Source organism: Columba livia, chromosome 1 (assembly GCF_036013475.1).
Source record: "Columba livia isolate bColLiv1 breed racing homer chromosome 1, bColLiv1.pat.W.v2, whole genome shotgun sequence".
NCBI classification, from domain to species: Eukaryota; Metazoa; Chordata; class Aves; order Columbiformes; family Columbidae; genus Columba; species Columba livia.
This window is the reverse complement of record NC_088602.1, coordinates 65,332,086-65,348,725: the sequence shown is the minus strand read 5'-3', so window position 1 is coordinate 65,348,725 and position 16,640 is coordinate 65,332,086. Positions and strand designations below refer to the sequence as shown.

General features: G+C 42.1%; 1 protein-coding gene across 4 annotated transcripts in view; it reads right to left on the bottom strand.

The window, feature by feature from the left end:
• Positions 1-16,640, bottom strand: part of EDAR (ectodysplasin A receptor) — a 78,318-nt gene that overhangs the window by 47,046 nt on the left and 14,632 nt on the right. The gene's annotated exons all lie outside the window — the stretch shown is intronic.

Genomic DNA, 16,640 nt, shown 5'->3' with positions numbered 1-16,640 from the left:
CAGCAATGCCATAGCAACACTTTCCCATTCTCCATGCTCCTTGCTTTGCCAGGTTGATGGAGGGCATGTTGAGACTGCCATGGTAAGAGTGTTTTCATCTGGAGAACAAAAGCAATCTGCACCCTCAGAAAGCTGTCATCGTATCTCCTGCAGACTGCTGAGCCATGCCAGCTCAAATCTCTTCACTGTGATGCTGGATGAAAGCAATGACTCCAGCATCATGAGATGCTATTTTGAGTTGGATGCTGAAGTTGGTAAAAAAAGATTTTTCTGGCAGAACATCTTTGCAATATTTCCACTACAAAAATCTGCTTTCATCCTCAAATTCTAATGTCTCTTTTTGAGGACTGAATGTATGATGGACAAACACACTTGTGTGGTCAGAAGGGAATCCAGTTGTGAGGGCTGGCAAGAACAGTTCCGCTTTAAACAGAGCAAAGAAATTGCTCCCCTTGTCTATTAACCTCTCTGAAAATCTTGTATGTCTCTTGATGGCAAACCCTGAGCTCAAACTACTGGAGGATGCCTTAATAGATGATCTCTACTTCAATAAAACAGCACAAAACTATTGACCCCAGCAAATACATATTTCAGATATTCAATTGCTCTTTGGTCAACCTTGTTAAAGTTAAGTTAATTCCTTGAGTGGCCTGTAGAAAAACTGGACTCGCTCCTTGTGCATTTAACTGCTGTTCAGAAGCAGAAAAGCAAAGCAGAGTTATAGGTAATGTGTAGGGTCTAGAAGATGTCACAGGGAAGCTTATGTCTTATCTCTTTGGGGTACACATGCAACGGCTTAGCATTGCATGTACTTTTTTCTGTGTGAAAGACTGAAGGATGGCTTTCAGATGGAGACAGTGAACTTCTCAGAAGATTTGGTTTGTATAAAGCAATGACTGCTGCTGCGGAGAAAACTCCTCTGTATTTTTAAGACCAACAACTTAGAAGAGACAAAGGAAGCCTCAGTTTCATACAAACACTCAAATTTTCCCATTGTTAACACTATGTAATTCCTACTAAATGGAAAATTAAGGCATTCAGAGAAGGAAATTTCCACATTGCTGCGGTAGAGAAGTTTAAAGGACCCCATTTTACAGATTGCAGGGTTATCAAGCCCCAAAGAGAAATGACCCTGATGATGAAATTATCTGGATTTAGCTTTTTACCTTTTTTTCAGTCGCTTCAGACGACAGTGTGTTAAAAATGGATTGGAGTGGTTTTAGGTGTATTATTGCTTGTTCAAGTTTGCACCCAGAGAAAGCAATTGCTGGAGTCAAGTATCTGCTTTGAAAGGAGTCTAACAAACAGGTCAAAGCTCTACTTACACTATCACATGAGTTAGCCGGTGTTAGCTGAATGCTCTTTGAGAAATACAGTAAGGGGAAAAGATTGTATGCCTGATCTGTCTGTCAACTATTCTCAGTTCTAGCTGTTGGGATGGGACCATGTAGTTTTGAGTTTATCCTGAATAGAAAGCTAGCATGTACATCAAAGCTTGGTCTAGTCCGATGGATTAATCTGAAAGGGAGGAAGCCTACTCTTTTACTGGATCAGCTCACGCAGGACTACTTTATACTGGCAACACCTCCTTGAATACTTTCTGGAGGACCCTGAGGTGTTATTTAGAGTTAATAGGATAACCTCCCTTCCTGAGCAGGACAGATTGTGAGATCCACCTCCCAAATCAGCTTGATATATTTTAATCAGTTAAATTTTGTGTTAAATACGTGTGTGTTGCTTCTGCAGGGCAAGTTGAAGAAAACCCTTATGTCCAGCAAAGCAATACCTCCACATCTGGGGTGCGATCTACAAAGGTGTGACTTACAACAGCAGGAACGGGAGAAGGGTGGTGCAGGTAGGGCATGGGTGGCTTAGCAAGATAAACAGCCCAAATGGGACACAACACTAATGCTGGATGTCCTCTGCTCCCAGGCATCGTACAGGCTCAGGAGGAGCTGGTGCTGCTGCCTGCACAGCTCAGCATCCAAGTACTGGGAGGAGGCAGGAAGCAAGGCAGGACAGGCAGTAAACCCACAGTCTTAGAGCTGAGGAAGGTAAATGGAATAACTGTTCAAAGAGCCAGAAGCAGAAAAACTTCGTTTACTCCTTAAAGCCTAAAATGTTATACAAATTAGAAACAGAATAGATGAAACGTAGCAGAATGACAGAGTTTGATTTTTCTTTTATAAACATCTTTCTTTGCTTCCTGGTGGCTAGCAGGACAGCCAGCCACTAACCTTCTCTAGCCATTTCTTTTGCTTGCCCTAGGCCTGGGTCAGACGTTAGTGACAATCTCACCTTGAATTTTTCTTAATACAAATAAATATGTTTCTAGGGTGCAGAACTCAGGTCCTTTTTCATGGCAAGATCTCTTGACTGCCCTGAAATCATGGCTACTGCCCATGGATTACCATGTCTTCTACCTTAACTACACTGTAGATGGCAAATCACACTTATTTTTGCCAATTGGTTATACCTGGAAATACTATTTTGCAGTCCTATAAGCATCTAATAATGATTGCTTCAAAGATCTTGCAAACTGTTGCGTGGTTATCTGGAGGCCAAAGGCATATATCGTAAAGTACTTTAAGGTGTTAGTGAATCTGTTATACCTAGCCCAAATTTTGGGAAGGTATAATTCTAAGCAGAAAATTTCAGGGGGGTGAATATTCCTTATTGGTCACAAACAAAATTTAAAGTAGTCTACCCATCATCCTCCAGGTTAAAATATCTGCAGGTATCGATACAGAAATAACCCAGACAGACAGTCCTAGATCACACAGGTGACTGCGGTGTTCAGTAGATATAAATAACAAGGTACTAGCTCCTCTTGGAGAAGTTGTTTTGGTAAATTCAAGTCTAAGCATGAAGCAAGCAAAACATAAATTTTAGATCTTTCCTGTCAAACACAATGTCTTGTTCCACTGGTTTGGAAAAGATCTTAGCTGTTGTTTCACTTAGAACAATATGAAAGCCTTGGGGAAAATTAAATAGACAAGAGATTCAGTATGTGAAATATACAGCACAGAACGCCGGAGAAATCTCAGTCTGGATGTGAAGAATCACTCATCATGAATTTACAGGATTTTTATCCCTCATTTGCAAAAAACTGAATTTTGGGGGCTAATCAGCATGTCTCCTAGGTGAGCCATTTACCGGCTGCGTGATGCTGTGCTGAACTGCCAATCCTCAAACTCCAAGTCTGAATGTATTGAGAAAATCTAATGCCAAAGGATGTGTGCCTCTGTAAAGCAAGATGTTGTCAATTAGTCTGTTGCTGGAGAATATCATTCAAAGAATTTTTGAAAGAGGAAATGCTAAGTTTCTAGTTAAAGTTGTTGAGTATCTCTAGCAAATTTGAATACAAAACTTTCTCTGGAGAGACTATAAAAATAACTGTTTGAGCCAAGTAAACAATGTATTCAATGTGACAACTTTTGTCATCATGTCAACTCTGATTTTCACAGATTATGATGAATGCAAGAGCGAGAAGCTAAAATAACACTAAAGGCTTGTAAACACAGAGGGAGTCTGGGAAAGGAACTGGAGTGGGGGAATGAACTAAATCCATGAAGCTAAGCACATTAAACCTGGAAGACTTTTTCTGAACACGGCTGCTGCAGCGTTCTCAGTGTGCTTACTTAACTAACTTAACATACAGCAAGGAAAAACCTGGAATGGTCTAAGAGTTAAATCACTGAGCAGCTAAACAAGCAGTCTGAGGGCAGCAAACGTAGTTGTTCTCTCATGCTACACATAGTTGCCGCTGACGTCCTGTGCATAAGTTCCGCATGTTGGCAATGCTTGTATCTTTATCTGAGATGTGTGAATACAAAACTTGCTGTCTGCTACAGCTGGAAAACAGGAGTCCCCCTTCATTGGGAAAGACAACATTTCTCCATGGGTATATTAGACACTACTGTGTCAGAAAGGATAAATACTAATTTTCTAACTTGTATGAGGCAGAGGCAGACCTCGAATGTGTATTCTTAGGTAGCTCAAACACAGCATGCCAACCCTATTGCACAGTGCTGCTGCTGCTGCTGTTCTCAGCCTCACATTACTGAAAGTTATCCATTAAGCCATTTTGGAGGGAATGGAGGTTATCCTGAAAGCACGGAGCTTGATCTGCACAGGTAAGTGGTCTAGGAGAATTTTGTTTGTCATGCTTTAAAGTGAGCGGCTGAAACACAGAAGAATAATTCCTATGATAGACTGACTGCGGTAGATCAGTTTGGAAGCAGCAAATATGGGAAGCATTTGATCTCTTAGGTAAACGTGATTATTTTTTTAAGGCCTTGGACCTGTCTCAGAAGAGTGAGCTCATGTGCAGCTGAGTAGACCTTAGTTATCTTCTTATGGATCAGCCTGACAAGTTGCCATAGGTGCTTCAAATTATTTAGAAAACCTGTAACCATTCTTATACCCTGCCTGTGCACTTCAGTGGTTCACTGGAGTTCTTACAGTTGGATACAAGTTAAAGTAGCCCTCAGGCTACTTTAATACTGGGGCTAAGTCAGGAGACGCAAAGCACAAAGCATACATCAGCCTGTGTGCTGAGACCAGCCTTGCCACACAGATATATTTCTTCTGCTGTGCTAACTCCATGGTGTGCATGCGGTAACTCCTGGTCACGCCTTGCAGGGTGCTTGTCTGCTGTAAGTAAAAGCAATTCTGTCAGCCCTGGTTTTCTAGGAAGATTTTTTTCCGTGCCCTTTAGAGTTTTTCTGTTGTATTAGAGATCTAAAACCTGCCATCTGCATCAGAGGCAGAGGGTCACGGCTGCATCTCTGCATACAGTCCCACACACCCTGCATGATGGCATCTGCTTCAGTCTGGTAGGGTAGGGTGGTAGTCACGGAGGTCCCTGCATCCAGACCTGTGGGGGTAGAGACCACAGTTCCTAGACTAGGAGGGGCTGAGACACTCAAAAGTACACACGTTGTCTAAACAGCCCTGGTTCAAAGGAAGAACGTGGAGTTCAGGGAAGAACAAGACTGCTCCCTCCCTGAGGTGGAGCATCAGGCACAGCTGCGCAGGTGAATTCCCACTGAAGTCTGCGGTGAAATTCTGAGTGATCCTGGTGGCATCTGGATTTGAGCCACGATGCACAGAGAGCACACTGAGTATAGTAGTTGACAGAATTAATAAAAGAGGATCATGTAGATAAAAACGGTGTGTTCACTGCACTCAAAGGAAGTAGTCATATAATCACTTTGTGAAAACAATACCACTACAAGCACGACAGACTTACCCTAACATAAACCCGTACTTTGAAGGCTGATCAGAAACCTTAAAATTCTCTTGAAAATAGCCAAATCTTATCTCAGAGCCTGAAATGCAACATTCTCTATATTCTGAGCAATGGAATAGTAACTAGCACATTAACAAGTTCACAATTAGTGAAAATATGAAAAGTGCTGTAGCCTTTTCTGTACCAACGGGCTTATTTGTAGTCTGTTGCTTGCATCAGAATGACATGTTACAGAAAGATGAAGGGAGCCTGTCACAGCCCATTTGAAAAGTCACTGCTTCTAGACAAGGCAGTCTGTTTTCATCCTTCTTTGCATTATCAGCTGAACTGCTGGCACCAGGTATTCAAGGAATTTCAGAGGGAAGGAGGAGAGCACAATATTTCCTTGTCACTGTGATAGATTTGACAGACTATTTGGGCAGTACATCTAGCATCCTGTCACACAAATTGAAATCTTTGGAAAGCCAACAGGCCTTAAGAACAATACTCAGCTTACTCAAGGACTGGGATATTAGGTTATGACTAGATGCCTCTTTTGCTCATGAATCACTCACTTTCATCCTTTAAATGTGTTTAGAGAACAGGGGGTTGGGATAGCTCTGCAACAGTCTGCCTGGCTTGGTAATTGAAGTGCCCACATCCATTCTTTGTTCACATATACCTGCATCTCAGGAAACAGGTTTTCTCTGCTAAAGATGGAGCTACTCCCGAGCTGTTGCAGATCTCAGAGCAGATTAATTGTGTTTACAAAGGCTATTTATTGTACGTGTGGTGTGTGGTCATCAGGCACAGCTTTAGGAGAGATCCTGGGCTTCACTAAAGGGGCAGGTTTGACACTGGTGACTGGAGGTGAGACAAAGAGGAACATTGGTTGCCGTGCCAAGTGGTGTGGGCACCCTTCCCTCAGGGTGCTGGTACCCAACCAGCAACCCAACAAGATCTTTGAAGTGTCAAGCTGCTGACAGTGCTATTTAAGATCAGTAAACAGGCATCCTATTTAAACCATGGTTATGGAAGGATCCTTGGTGCTTGGGAAAAAGGCTGAAACCAGCTAGAATTTGTGGAGCACAGGACCGCAAAGGACCAACTCACTTTCTGCAGAGCAGCCATACAACCAAAGTCCTGCTACTCTTTCTAGATTTGATACCTGAGCCACCTCCATGTTGCACAACCCAGAGCCCATTTTTGTAAGTACATTTCACCAGCTGTCCTTTTCCTGTAACACCTAAACCACCACCTTTCCATTCACATGCTTCAAACTCATACGCTCCAAATGGACATGGAAAGTGTTGCTGTGCTGTGTTTTCCACCCTGCTTCATGAAACCAGTAGCATGCTGGTATGAACAGGCTGACTCTCATGTACAATTTGTATATCCTTCTGTAAAATCTTTCCAGGTGTTTTGGGATTGAACTTATTATATGAAAAAGACTGGAAAGACAGTCCTATGTATTGCCTTTCCCCCATTTCAATAACCTCTCATCATCCAACTGCATGTTGTTTCTCAGTAGTACAACATGGTGTGTTGGACCTGTACAAATTTTGTACTTCTGTACTTCAGTGACATCCTGAGTAAACTCCTAGAACGCTCTAGACAGTACTCTGACTACGAAAATATCCCAGGCAGACACATCAGAAAGCAAGTAAAGGCATGGTCCTTGGTTCTGATGGCTTAATTCTTCTTATCTTCCACTGCCTATTCCCAAGGCACAGATTGCAAATGTTTCTAACCTTGTCATACTCTGCCCAATTTTACTTTCAAGTCAGGAAAGTGCACACTCCCAGCAAAGACTGTTTCCATGCCAACTCCAAGCTTTCAAACTTCATCCATCTTTCTGTCACTTTGCGCAAGGAAGTAATAGTTTAGAGAGGGCAAAATAGCTTCTCACCTACTTGGAAATCTGAGAGCTCATTTTCCCAATCTTTTCTTCATACAGTTTACCTTTTGGGGAGAGATCAAGTACAGACAATTGTGGAAACCTTTTTCTTGGTCATTATTAGGATACATGGAAGAGCTGTGTTGCAATAGCTCACCTGAAGTGGTTAGGTCTAGCTAACCATATTTCTAGGCTCCCATTAGGAACAAAGGAGACCTCTGACTTGTTTCAAGAACTTTTTCTCCTGTACATAGAGGGAGTAACACTATTTTCCCTTGGCTGTTTTGGAGAAGTACTGGATAGCAAAGGGCATGTTTGTTTGGTATACAAGATCAAGTTTTCTGGTGATTTCAAAGAACGTACCCAAGCTTACATGATCAAGCTTGCCAGGCTGCGTCTGCCCACAGCCTTTACCTTCAGCTGTGCAAAGATATCAATGGTGTTACAAGGAGAAAGCAACAGAGGAAGTAGTGTGTCTAAGTAACTCCTTGATAAGAGGATTAATTTAAAACCATACACTTTGCTCTTTTTTTTTTTTTTTTGGTGAGGAAACATAAAACACCACTGTAATTGTACTTTGGCCTCTGGGACTAATACCCCAGAAATAACATCTCTACTCAAATTCTGGTAGCTTAAGATCTCTGTCGGGCTGCTTCTTTCACTGCAAGACCTATAATTAGCCATCCATTATGGCATTGAGCAATAATCCTGATGAAGCCCATATTTCCCCCTGAGCACCATATCCCAAACGTGTCAGTGAGCAGGCAGGCAATGCTCTACGTTTCCCCCTCCTGCTCAACCCATGCAGCTCAAGGGATCAGAGACGCTCCCCAGGGCACCTCACAGAGCTCTGAAGCAGGGACACCCCTGGGGGCACCTCGCTGCTGTCACGTGTCTCATACTGTGTGTCACACTGAGCATAGGGCTTGCAACACTCTGAGCTCTAAGGCTACAGTGGTGTGTTTTGGTCTGCTTTTCTCCTTTCTTTTTGCTTTGGGGTGAGAAAAGAAAATACCTTTCCATTTAGGAAAGATGTGGAAGCCACTAAGCCAAGCAATCATCTCCTCTGGGAGGGGAAAATTTCCTCAGTGTTTGGATCAAGCTTTGGCGATAGGGATGGCTCCTTGCTGCTGCTCCAGGTCTGGCAGTCACTGCCTCTGGGACAGCTAAAGCTTTCCTGGCATGACCAGAGGGGACACTTCCAGGGACCTGTCCTGGGCAAATCCAAGACTGGGTTCAGAGGGGGTAAAACACATAAGAAGAAGGCCTGGCTAAAGGTGTTTCCCCATGGTTTTGGGAAAGATTTTAACTTTCATTAAAATAAATAAGCAATTTTCTCAGGTAAAGTACCATAAGCATATAAACTGTTTCACATAGCGAACTCTACATTTGAATCAGTTTGTATTTTCCAAAGCTTTTTCCCAGTTTTATTGTCTAAAACTCTTTTACAAATTAGAATTGAATTTATAAACGGTTTCAGTTGCTTAGAAACAGCATTGGCAGGGTTTGCGCATTTATGTGAACAAACTACCGGCTGAAAAGACTGACCCTTTCTATGTGTAACCTTTATTAACATTAATGTGAAGTTCTCCGCAAAAGTGGCCTGGAGAACTCTGTGGTCGTAGACACAGGGCTAATGTGACCAATACTCATCTTGACACACTCAAGGCGCTGAGATCAGTGTACAGACAGCCCTCAGGTGTGACTTCATCCCTTATACAACTTACTCTGAACTCCCATCCAGCCTAAACTTATATTTAGAAAAAAACATCGAAACCCTGATGTGACAGCTCTGCTCTGACATCTGATGGCTCTGACTTATGAACATGGGATCTCCAAGGCTCAGTGGCATCAGGAATATTGTTTCAAGACAGCTCTCGTGTTACACCCTCTAGCTTCGAGTGCAAGGTAAAGTAAACAAGGTTTTTTACAAACACTTCATTACTACAGTCACCACACACTCAAATTTGCTTTTCCCAAATTCAATATAATAGGGACAAAGAGGGTTTCTATAAAGTATTGGGAATTTGGGGTTAAGGGCATGAAGGCATGCAGGAGGTGTAATTCTCTGCAGACCTTTAAGTGTGATTATTCCTCACAAGCAATATTGTATGTTGATCCTCACCAGCTTACTACCACCGTAAGAGACAAATCTGTGACCTGCCCTAGACACAGATATACCTTAACTTCACTTTGTCATGTGTCTTCAATAAAGAAATGGATACAGAGAGAAGCAAGTTTTGACTAAAAGGAGAGGTCAAGTTTTTCTGAGATTCCTGATGATCTTCCTCTCCATGATAAAACCGAATTGAAGGTTAGGAAAAAGTTTTAGATTAGATCTCTAGACACTGCAATAGATCAGGCTTGAGAAAAAGTATTTTACATTCCCAGTTAGGTGCACTTTCTTTATCTAGCAGTTGTAGTATGTGTTGAAGTAAATCTCATATTACTTGTTCAGTAATGTCACAGGCCTGATCTTGTTCCAGGCTTTTTTGGAAACACAAGGCTGAGCTGCACAAGGCATAGGAAATTTATAGTAATAATTTTTAAGAAGTAGAGTGAGCTCACTTTTTGGATGTTCAATGTTTTTGGAACTAGAACTCAAAAAAACTCTCGCTTTGATCTTGTCCCTCAACCAATTTTTTGGTGTTCTGTTCTCGCTGTGATTTTCTTAGAAGTTTGTTAGTAGTTAATAACCAGTTCATATTTGTGATATTAAACTATCAACATAATTTTGAAACCTTACTAGGACATTGTAAAGTGATCATATCTATATTCAAGCTAGGAATCCATTATATGCAGTAATAAGTATAAAAGTTGTGGTTACTTGGAGGTCCGAGGGCCACCATGGGAGCAAGAAAGAAGAAATGCTTGATGCATTTAGGGAGAAAGAAGTAATCTGGTGATCAGGGAGATGATAAGGAATTTTCTGGAGCTTCCAGCTAAGCAATTCTTCTGGTTGCTGAATTCAACAAGGGCCCAACACAGCTGCCATGCACAAGTGCCTGCTGCCATCTGAGATGAGCAGCTAAAGTCACTTGGTTTGTTCATCATGAAGAAGAGACTGAGGGGAGACCTCATTGTGGTTACAGCTTCCTCCCAAGGGGAGGAGGAGGGGCAGGCACTGATCTCTTCTCTCTGGAGAACAATGACAAAACCTGAGGGAATGGCAGGAAGATGTGCCAGGGGAGAATTAGGTTGGACGTTAGGAAAAGGTTCTTCCCCCAGAGGGTGGTGGAGCACTGGAACAGGCTCCCCAGGGAAGTGTCACGGCTTCAAGTCTGACAGTGTTCAAGAAGAGACTGGATGACACCCTCAGACACATGGTGTGAACTGTGGGGTTGTCCTGTGCAGGGACAGGAGTTGGACTCGATGATCCTTGTGGGTCCCTTCCAACTCAGGACATTCTGTGATTCTATGTCCTATGACACCCTGTCTGACTCCAAACCACTTTAGATCCCCTCTGGGTTCTGTGTTAGACATCGACAACTTACATGACACATCTTAAATAGCAGTAGCCACACATAGGCAGGCGAATGAACGCAGCCCTTCAGAAGGATCTTTAACTTGTTTAAAATCACAGGCAGAAAAAGAAGCAGCACTGAAGGATCTCATCTGTAAGATCACATAAAAGCAAGATGCAGATTGATTTTTCTGATTTCAGGTTATGATAGTAGTCAGGGAAAGAAAACAGACATAAACTTCCAGTGGATGGTGCCCACACAATTACTTATTCCTACATGAACTGAGAGTGAAAATGCCATTTCTCTGACTTTGTACTCTTGCAGGTCACCAGAGAAAACAATCACGTCATGTGAGAAAGTGTCATACAGATTCAAACTAGCTGTGTTCTTACCTATAAACTGAACATATGTGTAGGGCTTATATGGTACAATAAATAAAAGTCATCAAAGACACTGCTTCTCCGACTTTAAAGCAGGCCTGCATCTTGAGAGCAGGATAAAAAATCTGGGGCCTCACACAGAAGATCTGTTGGGCAAAAGAGGACAGGCTGGAAAGGCAAAGACAAACCCCAAAATGCCTCATTTGCCTGAGCAAGCAGAGCCTATTAAGTGTGAGCACAGTGACCATAACTTTTTAGACCTTTCTAACTCTTCCTGAAAATGTCCTTATCAAAACTTTTTCATGATGGTTGTTGCAATTAATGTACAAGTTGCATCAGGCAGAAAAAAACTGAGGAGCAAAACTGATTGCACTGGCAACCTCAGTCATGTGCTGACCAATGCTGTGCTTAGGGCTCTCCGAATGAAATCTTCAGATGGCTCTACATTCTGCCATTTCGTTTTGAACAAAAACTACCTTATGTCCACACAATTTCTCACTCCCTTCTTAATAGTTAGAAATGAACACCCTTGACACCCTCTTAAACCACGTTTTTTGGCAACTGTTTTACAGTGTAGGCAAACATTTGAGTTTAGTGTTAAATATGCTGGGTGTTGTACAGTACACAAAGACTGTCTCTTTCTCAAAGATCTTACAGTCTGAAAGATAAGAAGATGAAAGAGTGCTTGGGAAGATGAGTAACCGAGAGGACTGTGGGAGGGGTTCACCTCAGTTAAAACGTAAAAACCTGGAAGTCACTCAAAGAACATATGGATTTTGGTATTGAAATTGTGTATTTTTTCATCTATAATAGTTTTGCAACTAAGAAAAGAAGGTGAAGCTGTTGACATTTCCTTGTGGCTGTTTTTTAGCATTGCTGCTAATTCTCGTGACACCCCAAGCCAGGCATTGTGTTACTCTGCTGCAGCTGGTCCCTGCAAAAAGCCAAATGTTCTCACTCAAACCAGTGGTCCTGCTCTCATGGAAACACTCTCATATCAGCATCCTGACATCTCTTCCCACAAACAACTTGTTGGCTTTTAACCTTGAGACAGATTAGGGGGAGAGCTTTAGAGACTAGATGTCTCTAGTATATGGCGGAAGACTGTTCATTTAAATGTTATAAATTGTTAGACTTTTTTTGCTTGCACATACTTAGGAAAGATATGAGTCAGAAAGTAAACAGAAATAAATATGATGTAATCAGCATGTGAAACTTTCCATGATTCAGTTTTGCAAACATTTCTCCAAACTGAACGTATCTACCTTCAGACATCAATCATGGGTTAAACACAAGGACCCCTTGGTCACAAGGGCAGCGGTCTGCTCTTTCCCTGGGAAGAAGTAACTGGGAAGGAGACTGGTGGGAAACAGCAGCTGGTTACTCAGTGCTGCCTTGCACCTCTTGCTTATTTTTGCCTCCAAGTTCCTAGAAGTAGAGTTTATTGTTACCGGAGACAGAGGCACCTGGCATCAGGTAGCACAAACTTTTCTAGTGTACAGATATGGTGTGGTGGAGGTCCCCAGGTTGTAACTTCTTCTTTGTAGGTCACCTTCCAGGTGACACTTGCATCCCAAAACAAAGGACAAAGTTTAATTCCTCTTTAATTCTTAACATGGTTTAGTACACATCAGATGGTGCCTCTGTTGATTTTGGGATCACATCAGGATTGCTTGTTTGTCAAACAATATTTGAGATCAGACTTATCCCAGATCACATAGATGACAGATCTGGCTTTGCCTTAGCAATGCCAGAGCAGTTCTGATACCAATAGGAATGATGTAGCTGCAGCTTCTCTTTGCAAAGTGTTAGTAAAATGCCACATGCATTTGAAATGAGTGATCTTGAGTGTAATGAAGTCATGCACCTGTTGTTTGTACGTAAAGGCAAAGCACGCCATTGTTTCACAAATCTGAGTGACACGCTTAGAGTGACTTGTGTTTTAAATTCAGGACAGTGAAAAACAGATTTTCCTTTTGCTACAGTACCTGAAAGATCGATGGAGCAGCAGGCAGCTGGTGCCAAGGTAAAACGATGAACCTTTCTTGTCATATGTCTTCAAGTGATACATTCCAGAGTTGTTCTTCATTTAATCAGCCAGAGATAAAAAAACTACTACTTATTAAAAACTAATTGTTTTTTTAAGCAGCATAGCTAAAAGATAATCTGTGCTACAGAATTCCTACTTGTAAAGACATTCAGGATTTTTTACATGTAAAATCATTAAACTGCTATGATGCATTTGAAGTTTTAACAAGCACAGGAATTTGCTTGAAAACTGCTACGCAAGCAATAAACACTCTTGTTTGTGTCTTGTCCTTCAAAGGACAACACAAGTAGTTCTGCACTTAACTTTGTGGACTCAGCCCTCACAAGTCTAACCTGGCTGATAACATTTTTGAACAATGTGTTTATCTCTCAGTGCAATTAAAAAAAGAGAAAAAAGCTCTAGTTTTAGTATTGATTAGTCTCCTCAACAAAAATTATGTTTGCAGCCAGAGCACTAAAGAGTTGTGCACAGGAAAGAGGCTTAACAAAGACACTTTGAAGGGAAAAAAACCCAACACAATGCCTTTTTCTTTCGCTTCTCTAATTGCTGCAGATGTTGTGTAGTTGCACCTAGGAAAAGTTAAATATTATGTCTCTGTAACATTTTTGATCTTCATTAATTATAGCTCAGAAACGCTTACAAAAAGCAGCGTGCCTCTTTAACACAAATAAGATTAATCGCATGGCTGTTCAGAAAATGAACCCCCAGTAGTTAAACAAAAAATGTTTGTCTTTAAGCAGCCCTTGGATGATTTTTTTAAAACTGTTACAGGAAGTGAAGAGGCTGCCAAATTACCATGCCCGTGAGCCCCACTCTCATTATCAGCCTAAACGAATGCACACACCCTGCCACTTTCATCCTCTTCCAGGTCCAAGGAAAAGAAAAAGGAGGGATAAAAAAAAAACAACCTTTCCACACAAAGAGGTGTCTCTGAAGTCTGGAATGCACCCTGGCTGTTTGAAGACAAGATTTATACCTGACACCCTCCTTTAAGCTCATTGTTGAGACTCGCCTGCGTTCAAATCAACCGCAGACTGGCTGCTGCAGGTACTTCATCTTACAAAGACCACATCATCTAAGATAAATGCACCAGGAATTGCTATCACTTTGAGGTGAAAAAAAAAAAAAAAAAAAAGAAAAGAAAAAAAAAAATCAGACACTTTATGGGAAAAACAGGGGGGCACAAAGACGTGTGTGGGGGCGTGCCCAGGGAGGGAGCTGGGGATGGCCGACAGTCTGCAGCATGAGGTGCAAGTGTGAAATGGGTTTGGCCGCCTGTGCGGGCACCTGTGTTTTCTTCACAGCCTCCCCTTGCCTGCGGCAGCCAGGCTGCAGGAGCAGGCACAGGGATAGGTGCTGGCACCGCCACCGCTGCTGGGGAAGCGGGAGCGTGCTGGCTGCTTGTGGAGGACTGAAAGGAGGTGTTTTTGACTTGGTGGGAGGTGGCGAGAAGGACTGTGGCATCAGCTCATGTTGTGCCTGTGGTTTCTGAGACAAGCCTGGTTTCCTCATTTTAGGTGTATCCATCCTCTCTCTAAGCCAGCTGTGGTTAGACACTTTCATTTAGCCTCTTAAATTCCTCTGGAAGAAAATCCTTGGTAGTAAAGACTTAATTTGACACTGAACCTGTCTGACGAGAGGCAAAGCCATAGAGCACTGAGATATACAAAGTGAACAACAGGAGGGAAAGAAGAGAGTGCTCAGGATGGTGTCAGGACAGAGAAACACAACTGTGTGTCCCAGACCTCAGGCTGCTGAAACTTTAGCATTAGCAAGTGTTTTGCTAATTACCAAAGGCTTTGAAGTGACACAAGAAGAAAACGTCTGTCATAAAGAGAGAATAACGCCCAGCAATTTGCAAAGATATTTATTGTTTGTTTTGTTGAATCATTCAAAGGACAAATAAATTTGGCCATCCATTCATGGAGCAGAATAAGTTAAGGAGCACTTTCCAGGGTGAAGAATTACCATGGTATTTGGAATAATGTTGTAGTAATTCATGGCACTCAAAAACATATGTGAAGAGATGTTCTGAAATCAGACTGATAGAGAAAAGAAGGTGGCTAATATAAAATTTGCCCTTCTCAGGCATTTCATAATCCCTATCTTTGATCACAGGAACAGAAAGCAATATGGGATTAACAACAAGACTAAGGATCCTTAAGGGCTGTTTGAGCATCACAGATTGGCTCTGCCACTGGGGAGGACCCATCAGCATGTTCTGGATTTAACCCAATAGAAAGTTCTAGATTTGGTTTTCTGATTCTCCTTTTTTCAAGCAGCTCAGGGCCAGGCCTTTAGGGGACTTCTTCCAAAATTTATGGGTTCACATGGATGTTTGGGATGTTGAGATCTGGGAAAAAAAAACTGGTTTAATTCATTTCAGCTATAGAGCACCTTCTATATTTAGGATTTTAAATGATGTTTTATTAAGAATGCAAATTATAAGCATTTCTAGGACTCCAGGTACTTGCATGTCCCAGCTAGCACATAAACCTCATGCCATTAAAATCTGAATAAAGCAGGTTAAGTTTGCAGCAGATTTAAAATAGGGCGAAATGGAGGGTGGGAAGAGAGCCCATACAACATGTTCAACATCTACTCACTAGAATGGGAGGAGAAACATCTACACCTGAGCTGAACTGACACAACTGCCTGTGAAGCTGCAGCATCAACCTGAGTTTGGCCACAAATATCCTGTTCTGTTTGAAAGATTTACCATTTATACTTTTTTTCTCTGGGATGTTTTGTTGTTTCTTGATGTGTTGTGGGTTTTTTTTTTTTTTTTTTTGTGTTTAGTTGGTTTTTTGTTTTTTTTTTCCCTTGGGGATCATGTCCTCTGTCTGGTGCCAGCAGGAGGTTCTCAAAGAAATCTGTTTCATCAACCCATGACCAATGTATTGAAAAATGAAGCATGGCTCCATGGCAGCAACCATGGGAATCTGTTGCGGACACTTAGCCTGAAGCCTCCATAATTTCTGACACCAAGCATCTGAGGAAATAGCATTCAGTATTTCATTCTGACATTTCAGCTCTTGACAGCCTGCTACAGAATGCTGCTTGAACCCCAAGTCAAATGCAATGAACAGAGCACAGCTTTGAAAAAAAAAGAAATGTAAGCAAGGCCAGTCCAGCTTGGCCTATCTCACAGGGAGTCAAGAAAGGGAAACAGAAATATGTGGCTTTAGACAGCTGTTCCATTTCTGTGTGACTCTTAAAAATAACTTGCAATTTTCAAGAAGCAGTGACAGGCACTATCAGGGCCCCCTGGCCTAATGAGAGTACCAGCAATGAATTAGGCAGCAAATGCCCTGGATTGCCCAGCAATTCCTTCTCAAACCCCCAGAGAGATGATACATTTCTCCTCCTTCTTGTAACATTTACTTTCTTTGTGCCCATTCAGTCCTTTGCTTCATATTCATTCAGCTTCTACCTGTGTGCTTTGTGGTGCCAATGACTCTACCTTAGCTCCACATTACCCCTCTCACTGCCTTTCCTCACTCTGCTCCAGCTGGAACAGCACCTTGGTGGAAAGCATCTGGTACCCCTTTCCCCTGCCCACACCCTATGTTGTTCCTGCAGCCACCACTCATGTCCCCACTGCTCTTCACTCATC